The 10,022-nt window shown below is 45.0% G+C and overlaps 2 pseudogenes; one reads left to right on the forward strand and one right to left on the reverse strand.

Annotated features, from left to right (window-relative positions):
• Positions 1-5,681: 5,681 nt before the first annotated feature.
• Positions 5,682-5,777, reverse strand: LOC115064954 (annotated as a pseudogene).
• Positions 5,778-9,590: 3,813 nt separating this feature from the next.
• LOC110328659 lies at positions 9,591-9,928 on the forward strand (annotated as a pseudogene).
• Positions 9,929-10,022: the final 94 nt, after the last annotated feature.

Here is a 10,022-nt window from a genome sequence, read left to right on the forward strand (position 1 = left end):
AAGGAAGGAAGGAAGGAAGGAAGGAAGGAAGGAAGGAAGGAAGGAAGGAAGGAAGGAAGGAGAAAGTATTGTGTCTATTATGTTTTAAAATATGAATTCCTGCTGAAACTCTTCCAAAGTATTTGTAAGGTCTTAGTGAGTGTGTGTTCACTTGTGTCCAACCAATGTGGTGCAAATTCTGAGTTGTCCCTTGATCACTAAAATCAGTTTTTTCTTTGTTTTCGGTACTCAAACTCAAAGCAGTGCCTAAAAGAAGGTTTTTGCATACTTTTTACATTCATAGTTATGTACTACATGTATGGTTTGTTCGTTTCAAGACAGGGTCTCACTACGAAGCTCTGGCTGTCCTGGAACTCCTTATACAAATCAGGCTTTCCTGGACCTCACAGAGATCCACCTGGCTTTGCTTCCAGAGGACTGGGATTAAAGGCACGGGACACCAGGACTTTAGAATTACTAGTATGGTTCTTGCATGCACAAGAAGCAACTGGACCAAACCAGTCCTGTTGGTGCATTCACGGAGCGCTTCTTCTGGATGAGTGGCACACTGTTTCATTATTTCCTCACGATCATACCACATTCATTACTATGTTTTGGTTAGATTTGGCTCATTTTGAGACAGGCTCTCCGGTAGCCCAGGCCTTCACTATGTTCCTGTAGCCCAGGCTGGCCTTGCCTTCACTATGTTCCTGCCTATACTTGCCAAGTGCTAGGATTATAGGCCCAAGCTACCATACCCAAACCAAGACAAAATAAGACAAATTTTATAGAGCATGCTACAAGTATGAATTTTCAAGTGAGATCCAATTTGGTATTGAGTGATTTCTTGCCTTCCTTACACATGCAGGGTTTGTCTCCATTATGAAGCCTCTGGTGTTTAACGTATATGTGTACATGTGTGTGTGTGTGTGTGTGTTGTGTGTGTGTGTGTTTTGTGTGTGTGTGTGTGTGTGTGTGTGTGTGTGTGTTGCTGATGAGCGGGTAAGGGAGAAGCATGCTAGACAAGCACTCTACTGTTGAGTTATATCCCTAGCCCTACTCATGGCTTCTTTATAAAAAGCCTTTTCGTGCCTATGACATTCAAAATTCTTCCTTGTGCTGATGATCAAGGAAGTTTTTCTTTTGGCTAGAGATTACTGCATTCGCTACATACGTGGGGTTCCTTCCCAGTACAAAGGTTTTTATCTTTAATGAGGTATTGCTTCTAGCTAAGGAGGCTTGACAATGAAGTAGCTTTTCTGCCATCCTAAGGCTCTTTAGATTTGTGAGTGTGCAGTGTCCACTAGAGCTGTCACGCCTCCATGTTTATCATTTCTCCATGGATTCTTTCTTCTTCTAATTTTTGAGACAGGGTCTCACCGCAGACCTTTGGCTAGCCTGAAACTCTCTATATACACCACACTGACCTAAAACTCACAGAAATCCACCTGCCTCTACCTCCTGAGTGCTAGGATTAGAGGTTACCACCAATTATTCCTGTATTGTATGGATTCTTAAATATAGAATGGGTGGTGGGATTCAATATAATGTTCCGTGACCTGAGGAGGCAGACCAGATGTACATACGCTTTTCTTGCACATGGGAAGTCCAAGTTTTAATTTTCAGTCTGACAGAGGGAGGCAAGAAAATACATAGAATATCATTTGGGGGAAGGAAAGAATACTCAGTTATATTCAGCCCCCAGATGTCCTTTCTCTCCTATATACATTCCCCTCAAATCTAGGCGGTATTGCCTTAGCTAAGGGATTTTCCACACTCACTGCATTCATAAACGTCTTTTCTGTGTGAGGTTTCTAAGCGCTGAGGGCTTTATTTGAGTTGGCTGCTTTCCAGCATTTCTCACAGGCTAAGGCTTTGTCACAGGCAGCAGGAAATTCAGCAGGTTGTTGCCTGCTGGGCGCTTGAGGAATCCCCCTGGGGATGGGGAACTCTGTTCAAGTGTAGCTGGGTTCTGGGTGTCACAGAGAAGACTCCTGGGATGACTGAGAAGAAAGGAACCTTAGGGAGTTTTGAGGCTAAGCAGAAAGCAAGGTGCACTGGAAAGAGTCAAGCGGGGTGTTAGGAGAGAAATACACCAAAGGGTCTCAGCGCTAGCTGCCCGAGTGCCCGAGTGATCTGACGGCTTCAAAGCTACTTCATCTGAACCTAAGCTTCAGAGTTAGATGGAATATGTACTGCCGAGTTCCTTTTTCTTATTCTCAGAGTTCTATTCTTGGAAGGGAGGTTATTGGAGGTGGGAAGGGTGGCAGAGCTGTATCACCACAGCTATATCATCAGAGACCATCACCACTTATTAGTATGCCACAGGGAGGTTGGACTCACGCAGAGGTTCATTAGCCGTATTTTTTTTAAAAAAAAAAAATCATTTATTTTTATGTTATGTGCACTGATTGTTGTTTTGACTGCGTGTGTGTCTGTGTGGGCCTATTGGAGCCCCTGGAACAGCTGTAAGCTGCCACGGGGATGCTGAACCTGGGTCCCCTGGAAGAACTCTTGTCAACCGCTGAGCCATTTCTCCAGCCTCTCATTAGCCATTGTTAACACTTACATTTCTTGTTATCTCTCAAGAAGGGGAGTAAGGTTCTGCTGGTGGTCTGGTGGGCATTGAAGACGCCTTGGGGTGGGTTAGTTAGGGTGAGAGACCAGAGGTTGAAGAGGCCCTTTTCCTTCTTATGTCCCCTCTATTTCTTAAGGATCTTTCTTGCCTCAGTTTTCCTTCTGGGTTGTTGATTCTCAGGAATCAATGACATATTTCTGATGAAGGCTTTTCCCACACAACCCACCTTCAAATAAAATCACTACAAACAGAACCAACAGCTCTGAGGATTTATTGAAAAAAACCTCCAAATGCAGTTTTTCCTGTCATACTTTTATATAATGCAGTAGACTTCTGGGACAAAATGTATAGGACCTCCAACATATATACCAAGCAAGCAAGCAAGCAAGCAAGCAAGCATTTCTGAACCAGAATCCTCAAATCCAGCCCATGTCAGATGCTATTTTCCAAGGAACACCTCAGATCCCACAGACCAAGGGCTCACTCCTCCAGGCTGCTTCACAGGGAAGATGCCAACCACAGCCCTGAGATGGTTCATCTGCATGTCTGACAGCTGGTTCTAAGCTAGTATTCCCACAACTCCACCTTGGTTCTATTGTGTCACTACCAAAGCTTGATGCGATACTACCGAGGATACTGGTAAGCTCTGGATGACGAGGAACAGAGGGTAAGGTGGGAGGATGGACCACCCTTCAAGAACCTCCACATGCTCACGTATACTGGTTAGCCAAATTATGTCCTTTTGGGTTTTTATGAAAGGTTTCCTTAAGGAGGCTTAGTTGATTAAGTCACCGCCTATTGGTGATCAGCTTAACCTTTAGGGGATGGGATAGAAAGTCCCATCTCTCTAACAGGCTCCATCTAAAGCTATCTAGGGGTTCCCATTGCCTGCACACGTAAACCTGCCAAACTTGTTAGTATATGGGAAGAAGACAGTGTCCCTCATGCTGACATCTGAATCAAGGTCCAAAAATCTTTCCTACTGAATCTCATCCAAAAAGGTCTGTTAGTTTTGCTTTGTTTTAAGATCGACTTTAAATTTGATCCTAGACTCAGGCAATACTTTCATTTCCTAAAACAGAGCAAATCTTCCCCACAGAGGTGTGTTTTGCAGTAAAATGTTTGATGGGAAGTTCTTTTCCATTTCATGTGCTTCTTGTTTTTAAACTTTGACTCTTTGATGGCGAGAGAGGCAACTTGACTGGGAATCTTCCTCGTGGTTTCCCTCAGAACTAATTTCTCAGGTTTCTTCCAGTCTTTTTAACTCTTCCCCCCAACATCTATGACTGTCATGAACACAATCCAGTTCTGTGACGTGCTCTTGTGACATAAATGAGTATCTGGGTTTTGCCTGTTTCCTGCCACATTAGTCCTAAAGCCCTTCAAGTGTGTGGGGGAGATGGCAGATGTCTCAGACGCCAAGAAGATAAATGGGGGATGTAGTTGCTTCAGGATAGGGAATGGCCTCTAAAAAGACCAATACTACTGGGACTTTCAGGCCCACTTCCCACGTCTGAAGTAATGAGAGGGACTAAACCACTCACTAAAGATTAAATTGACCACCAATGGCCAATGACATAATCATTAATCAACCCTGCCTACACCATGAAACCTCCACAAAACCCCCAGGGGAGTCGGTTCAGGGGTTTTGGTTTTCTGAATGTATGGAGGTTACTAGGGCTGTGGATCAAGAGCAGGTGAGCAGGTCCTAATCTTTATTCATGTTCTTTGCCTATGCATCTATTCTCTGTGTGTGTCTGTCAGTTCTTTTTGATAATCTAGTAAGTTTTGTTGTTATTGTTTGATGTAGGGTCTCATTGTAACTCTGGCTGGCTTAGATCTCACCGTGAACCTCCTGACTGCTAAGCTAGCAATTGTAACCCTCCTGAGTTCTATGAACCATTTTAGCAAATTGAAGCCAATGATGATTTATTGGGAAGCCTGAATGGTGTCTGAAGTGGGAGACATCTTAGGAACTGAGCCTTCAGCCTGTGGCTTCTCCATGTAGATTATGCCAGAACTGAATTGGAGGGTCCCCATCTGGTGTCTACTGAAAATGTTTGGGGTATGTGCTGGGGTCTCAGAAGCCTTTGTATTGAGTGTACGGAAGTGGGAAACATCACACAAACAACAGTAAACATCTTACAATAGCAGGATTTTTTTTTTTTTGTCTGTTTGTTTTGTTTTGTTTTTGGCAGTCTTTTCTATTCTTGAGAATGGTGATTTTAGGACTGGAGAGATAGCTAGCTGATAACACGCTTGCTTTGCAATCATGGGGACTTGGATTCAATCCCTAGGAACCACACTTAAAAAAAAAAATGCCAAAAGGGGCCCTACTGAGATAGCTCAGTAGCTAAGAGCACTGACTGCTCTTCCAGAGGACCTGAGTTCAGTTCCCAGTACCCACATGGCAGCTCAAGGTAACCCCGGTTCCAGGCAATCAGATGCCCTCTCCTGGGCATCAGATGCTCTTGTGGTGCACAGACATCCACGTAGGCAAAACCACCTAAATACGTTGTTTAAAAAGCCAGCGGGCACTTGAGATGGTTCAGCAGATGAAGGGACGTTCTGCCAAGCCTGACAGCCGGATTGGCCAGTGTCTGAATGCAGTCGTAGGCAGTTGGTTGATTGGCCAGTCCAGGCTGGCTCTTGTTTGCTGCATCTGTTAGGAGGATTTGTTGACAGCTGATGTGTTTTTAATCCCTGGGTCTGTTGTGAGCCCTCGGTTACCATGTATGTTTTCGAAGTGAGGGCAGAAAGTGGGTTTGACCCCGGTGTGCCTCTTTCCGTGTCTGATTTTATTCCTCTTACCACTCATGGGGACGGTTTTCATCTGCTCAGTGATACATACGCAGTTTTCATCTCTCTCTCTCTCTCTCCCTCTCTCTCTCTCTTTTCGGAAGCTCTAAGCAAGCACCTACCTATTGAACTAAATTTTAGCTCCCTTGTTTTCTTTTACATCTTTTTACATTTATTTTGTGTGTAGACATATGCATGTATGTTTACACGTTCATGTTCCTGGTTCAATCCAATTCAGAGACTGCATTAAATTATGTATTTTTAGTCTCTTTAAGCAGGAGCAGTTTCTTGGGCTTTGTCTTTTATTATATTAATACATTTTCCATGTCAGATGAGTCATGTTCCCACAGAATAAGGCTTGAAGGCGGCCTCACATGTGGCATAAAAGCCGAATCATTAAGCTTATGAACCACAAAAGGAACCCTTAATATTTTTAAGAAGTGAGCAAGCCAGTTATTATGTAGAATGTCCCTTAGTTAGGGGTTGGCTTTTGTTTTCTTATAATTAGATTCCGGTCTAGCTTTGAGTAGCTATGTCGCAGACGTAAAGTTTGCATGGTTCTCTAAGGATCAGCTGCAGAAGCTCACAGAATCTATTGCCCAGCCCTGAGCATGTTAAATTAGAGGTCTTGCTGTGTTGCCCAGGCTAGTCCAGTTCTCAAGCTATCCTCTCACCTTAGCCTGTCAAGCAACTAGAAACCATCCACCCTCACTTAGCATAGCAGCTTTGATCACAGAAGGTAGTTATCTGCTAAATTTCTCACCGTGAAGCCACTCCTTTTCCTTTTATAGCTAAGAAGTATCTTTTATGAGGTTAGGGCACAGCTCAGCATTAGAGAGCCTGCCTACGGAGTTGGGGTTCTTGGTTCTGATGCCAGCCTCCCATAAAAAAAGCAAGTATCTTTCTGTGGAGGATTGATGCTGACTGTGTTGATACGGAAGTGTCAACATTTTACCCCATGGTGTTAGTATCCACTAATAGTGTTTGAAAAAAACCCTTTGCTTTGTTCTTTTGATAAGAAAGGGTCTTGCTGTATAGCCTGGGTGAGATCCAAACACAGGACTATGCTCAGGTCTGTGTCTCCTGAGTGTTCCCAGAACATTGTGCACAGCTACATTTTGGGTGGGTTTTTTTGTTTTGTTTTTTGGTTTTTGGTTTTTTGAAATAGAGTGGTATGTTGCCATGTTGCCCTGGCTCACCTTGTGCTCCAAATCTGCCCCAACCTCCTGAGTGGATTACAGGAATATGCCACAGTGACTGCCCAAAACTTTGACCATGACTATGGCCACTGCCCAGGGACGGTTGGTTTTTCCCCAGCCTTCCTCTTTCTTTCCCCAGTCAGAACGTTCCCTTCTTCTAGGCGGCTCTGCTGCTTTGTGTCCTTGAGGTTGCTTGTTTTGTGCTGGGCATCCTCAGAGCATCACGCATGCTAGGCAGGCCGTTCGTGCTAGCTTTGTAATACTTTTAAAAAAGGATCCTTTATAAATAGCATACGTAGCTCCTTCCTTCTCTCCTTAATTCTCCTTCTGTCCCTCCTTCTCTCTCTGCCTCTCTCTCTCCTTTCCTCCCTCCAGCTCTTGTCTCTCCAGGGGCTTGTCTGGTAGCTGACCTGGAACTCTCATTTCTCCTGCTTCCACACCTGTCCAGGTTAGTTGATTTGAGCAGGGCACTGGAGGTGGGGGTAGGGGTACATGGAAGAAGATTAGTTGATTTGCTGGTAGTGTGTCTTATCTGTGTCTTACAGTTGGCGACAGATGTCTCTCACCATCCATATGCTTCTCTCAGCCATCTCCAACTGTGCTTCCTAATTCTCCCCTGAGGGTGCCATTATCCAAGGGACCAGCCTCTCTTCCTTTTTATCTCTCAGTAACATTTGCTGTAGCTGACAACTACATCTCCCTCCAAATGCTATGTCCCCTGGTTTCTTAGACAACGTCCCCTCTTGGTTCTCTTGTTTTGTTGACCTGTCCAGCCATTTTAGCTGAATTTAAAAACATTAATTATGAGCCAGGTGTGGTGGGGCATGACTTAAATCCCAGCAACCCAACAGAGGTAGCCTGGTCCCTGTAAGTTCAAGGCCAGCGTGGTCTACATAGTGAGACCCAGGCCAGCCAGGACTACATAGTGAGGCCCTGTGTCAAAAACAAACACTTGTGTATTCACGTGTGTCTATGTGTGGGTAAGTACACACACACGTGCAAGTGGCAAAAGAGAAAAGGTGGTTGGATCTCTTAAACTGAAGTTACAGGCGTTTGTGAGCTCTCATATGTGGGTGCTGGGAAAACTACAGGTTCATCACAGAGCCTTCTCCGAAGCACCTAACAGGATTTTTGGATACAGGGATTTTGCTCTATTGTCTAGGTTGATCTTGAACCCCAGAGCTCAAGTGATTACTATGTCCTATTCTGAGTTTCTGGGAGTGTAAGACATGGGGAACAATGTCTCTACTAGTTACTAGGCCCCTCCCCATTTTGAGGTGGCATCTTAACTGTGTAGCCTAGACTGACCTCAAACTAAGGATCTTCTCCCTTCAGGCTCCTGAGTGCTGGGATTACAGAAACTGACAGGAATGAACCACACACCCAGCACTGCTCAGCCTCCTGCTGCCCATTCTAGATTCAGTAGATCCACAGAGTCCTCAGAGATCGCCCCTGACACTCTCGGCTTCCTGCACCTCCATCCCACGTCTAATCATCAGTAAACGGCTATGCCTGATAGGGTCTTGTCTAATCCTGTATACGGAGACAAACACCCTACTACTGACCTACTTCTCAGGCCATGATCAAACACAGTTGGCAACTTGGCGAATAAGGCTGGGGTTATAATCCTGTTTGTAGAGAGCTGCATAAAAAGGGGTCTGTGGGAAGTGTAGGTTCAGAAGTTCAAGGTCATCTGAGCTAGACAGGGAATTAGAGGGCAGCTTGGGTTAGAATTTTTAAATAAATATAACTACATAAATAAATCTGGTGAATACTAAATTGTATTTCTAAACCTAGTCTTTCCCTTGAATCTCAGCAACCATGGCATGTTTCCTTACTTTGAAAGACTTCATTCATTCATTCATTCATTCACTTCCTTTTTTTGAGTCAGGATAAAAGCTTTCAGATTTGTCCTGAATGGAAGAGAACAGTGACTTTTCTAGCCATTTCTCTCTCTGTTAATGCATCACCATTTAGTCACTCAGGTCTAACTTCCTGAGCTGAGCTTGATCACCATCTTGTCATTAGCTCTCCCCTCCCCACCCCACAAGTCCTGTTTCCAGCCCATTTGTAAATCTACCCAACCCTCCTCCCTTCGTGATTCCACTTTGGCCAAGATCATCAATCATTTCCTGCTTAAAGCAGGAAGAGAGAGACTCCTTGTCTCATTTCTTACTTTGCACCCCCACCTCCAACTAAATCGAGCACCCTGCAGTAGCTAGATTGTCTTAAAGCCGGGGTGGGGGTGGGGTAGAAGTTAATTCCCTTGTTTAAAATGCATTCAAATGCCTAACAATAACATCGCCTCAAAGCCCTGTATGATATTCCCTGACTATTTCCCGTTTTTGGTGACTTTGACTTTTGCCCTGTATTCTAGCAATCCTGGCCTTTCTCAGTCCTCCTCAGACTGATGGAGGGGAAACTCCAGAAAGCCATGGGTTTTTATGCTCCATCACAAAAGGACGAATCCCAAAGCATCTGATGCAGTGCCTCCTGGCACATATAGTAAGCCCTCAACGAACGCTTCTACAACGAAGGGATAGCTGAATGCATACATGCCATAGTTGAAATGATTTATTGTGTGAGTATGATAGGGAAGGGCTTTTGTCTCATGCCTGCAAGAACACACATGTGGAATCCAGTGGATAACTTTGTGGAGTTTCTCTCCTTCCATCCTGATGACATGGGTATCAGGAATCGAACTTGGGTCATCAAGTTTTGCATGGCAAATGTCTTTACTGCTGAACCATCTCACTGGCCTCATAACGTCTCCCCTTTCACTTTTAGATGAGAGACTCTGATCACACAGCTCTGAGAGCACCTTTCAGAGTTTGAGCTGCTGCTGGTGGGGCAGTTTGCGTGATGCCCGAAGCTAAGGGGAAAAAACTCAAGGCAGAGATTCAGCTACAATGCCAACAGAAAGTGTCTGAACCAGAACGCTCCTCAGAAGGCAGTGCCGTGGCTCGAGCTCATCAGAAGGCAGTGCCCGACATGCCTGGGGCCACACCAAATCTGAGTGGCGGAACCTGGCAGAGATGGGGTTGGCCATGGACCCCAACGGGGCGGTTCCCCTCCATAAGAGGAAGGTAAAGGCTATGGAGGACACAGGGGAGAGATCCGAGGACCTTGTACAGAAGCCCTGTGTGGTAAAGGATCTGGAGGCTGAAGTCAGCCTCCCAGAGAAGAAAGGAAATACCTCGTCTCTGGACCTCATCGACTACGTTCATTACATGGAGAGGACTGTAAGGCCCGGGATAGGAAGAATTACTATAAAGAAACCCCAACACGGATTTGGAATAAGGTCGCCGTCTATAAGCCCAGTGGAATGCAAGCCTTTATCAATTCTTTGCAGAATAAGATGGGGGTAGACTGAATGGTGCACATCCCCAGACCTAGGTCTGCTGGACCAACGATACCAAACCCAGGCAAGTTTCAGATGATGCTGGCAAAGTCCTATGTGTTGTGAT

This window comes from Mus pahari, chromosome 10 (genome assembly GCF_900095145.1).
Source record: "Mus pahari chromosome 10, PAHARI_EIJ_v1.1, whole genome shotgun sequence".
NCBI classification, from domain to species: Eukaryota; Metazoa; Chordata; class Mammalia; order Rodentia; family Muridae; genus Mus; species Mus pahari.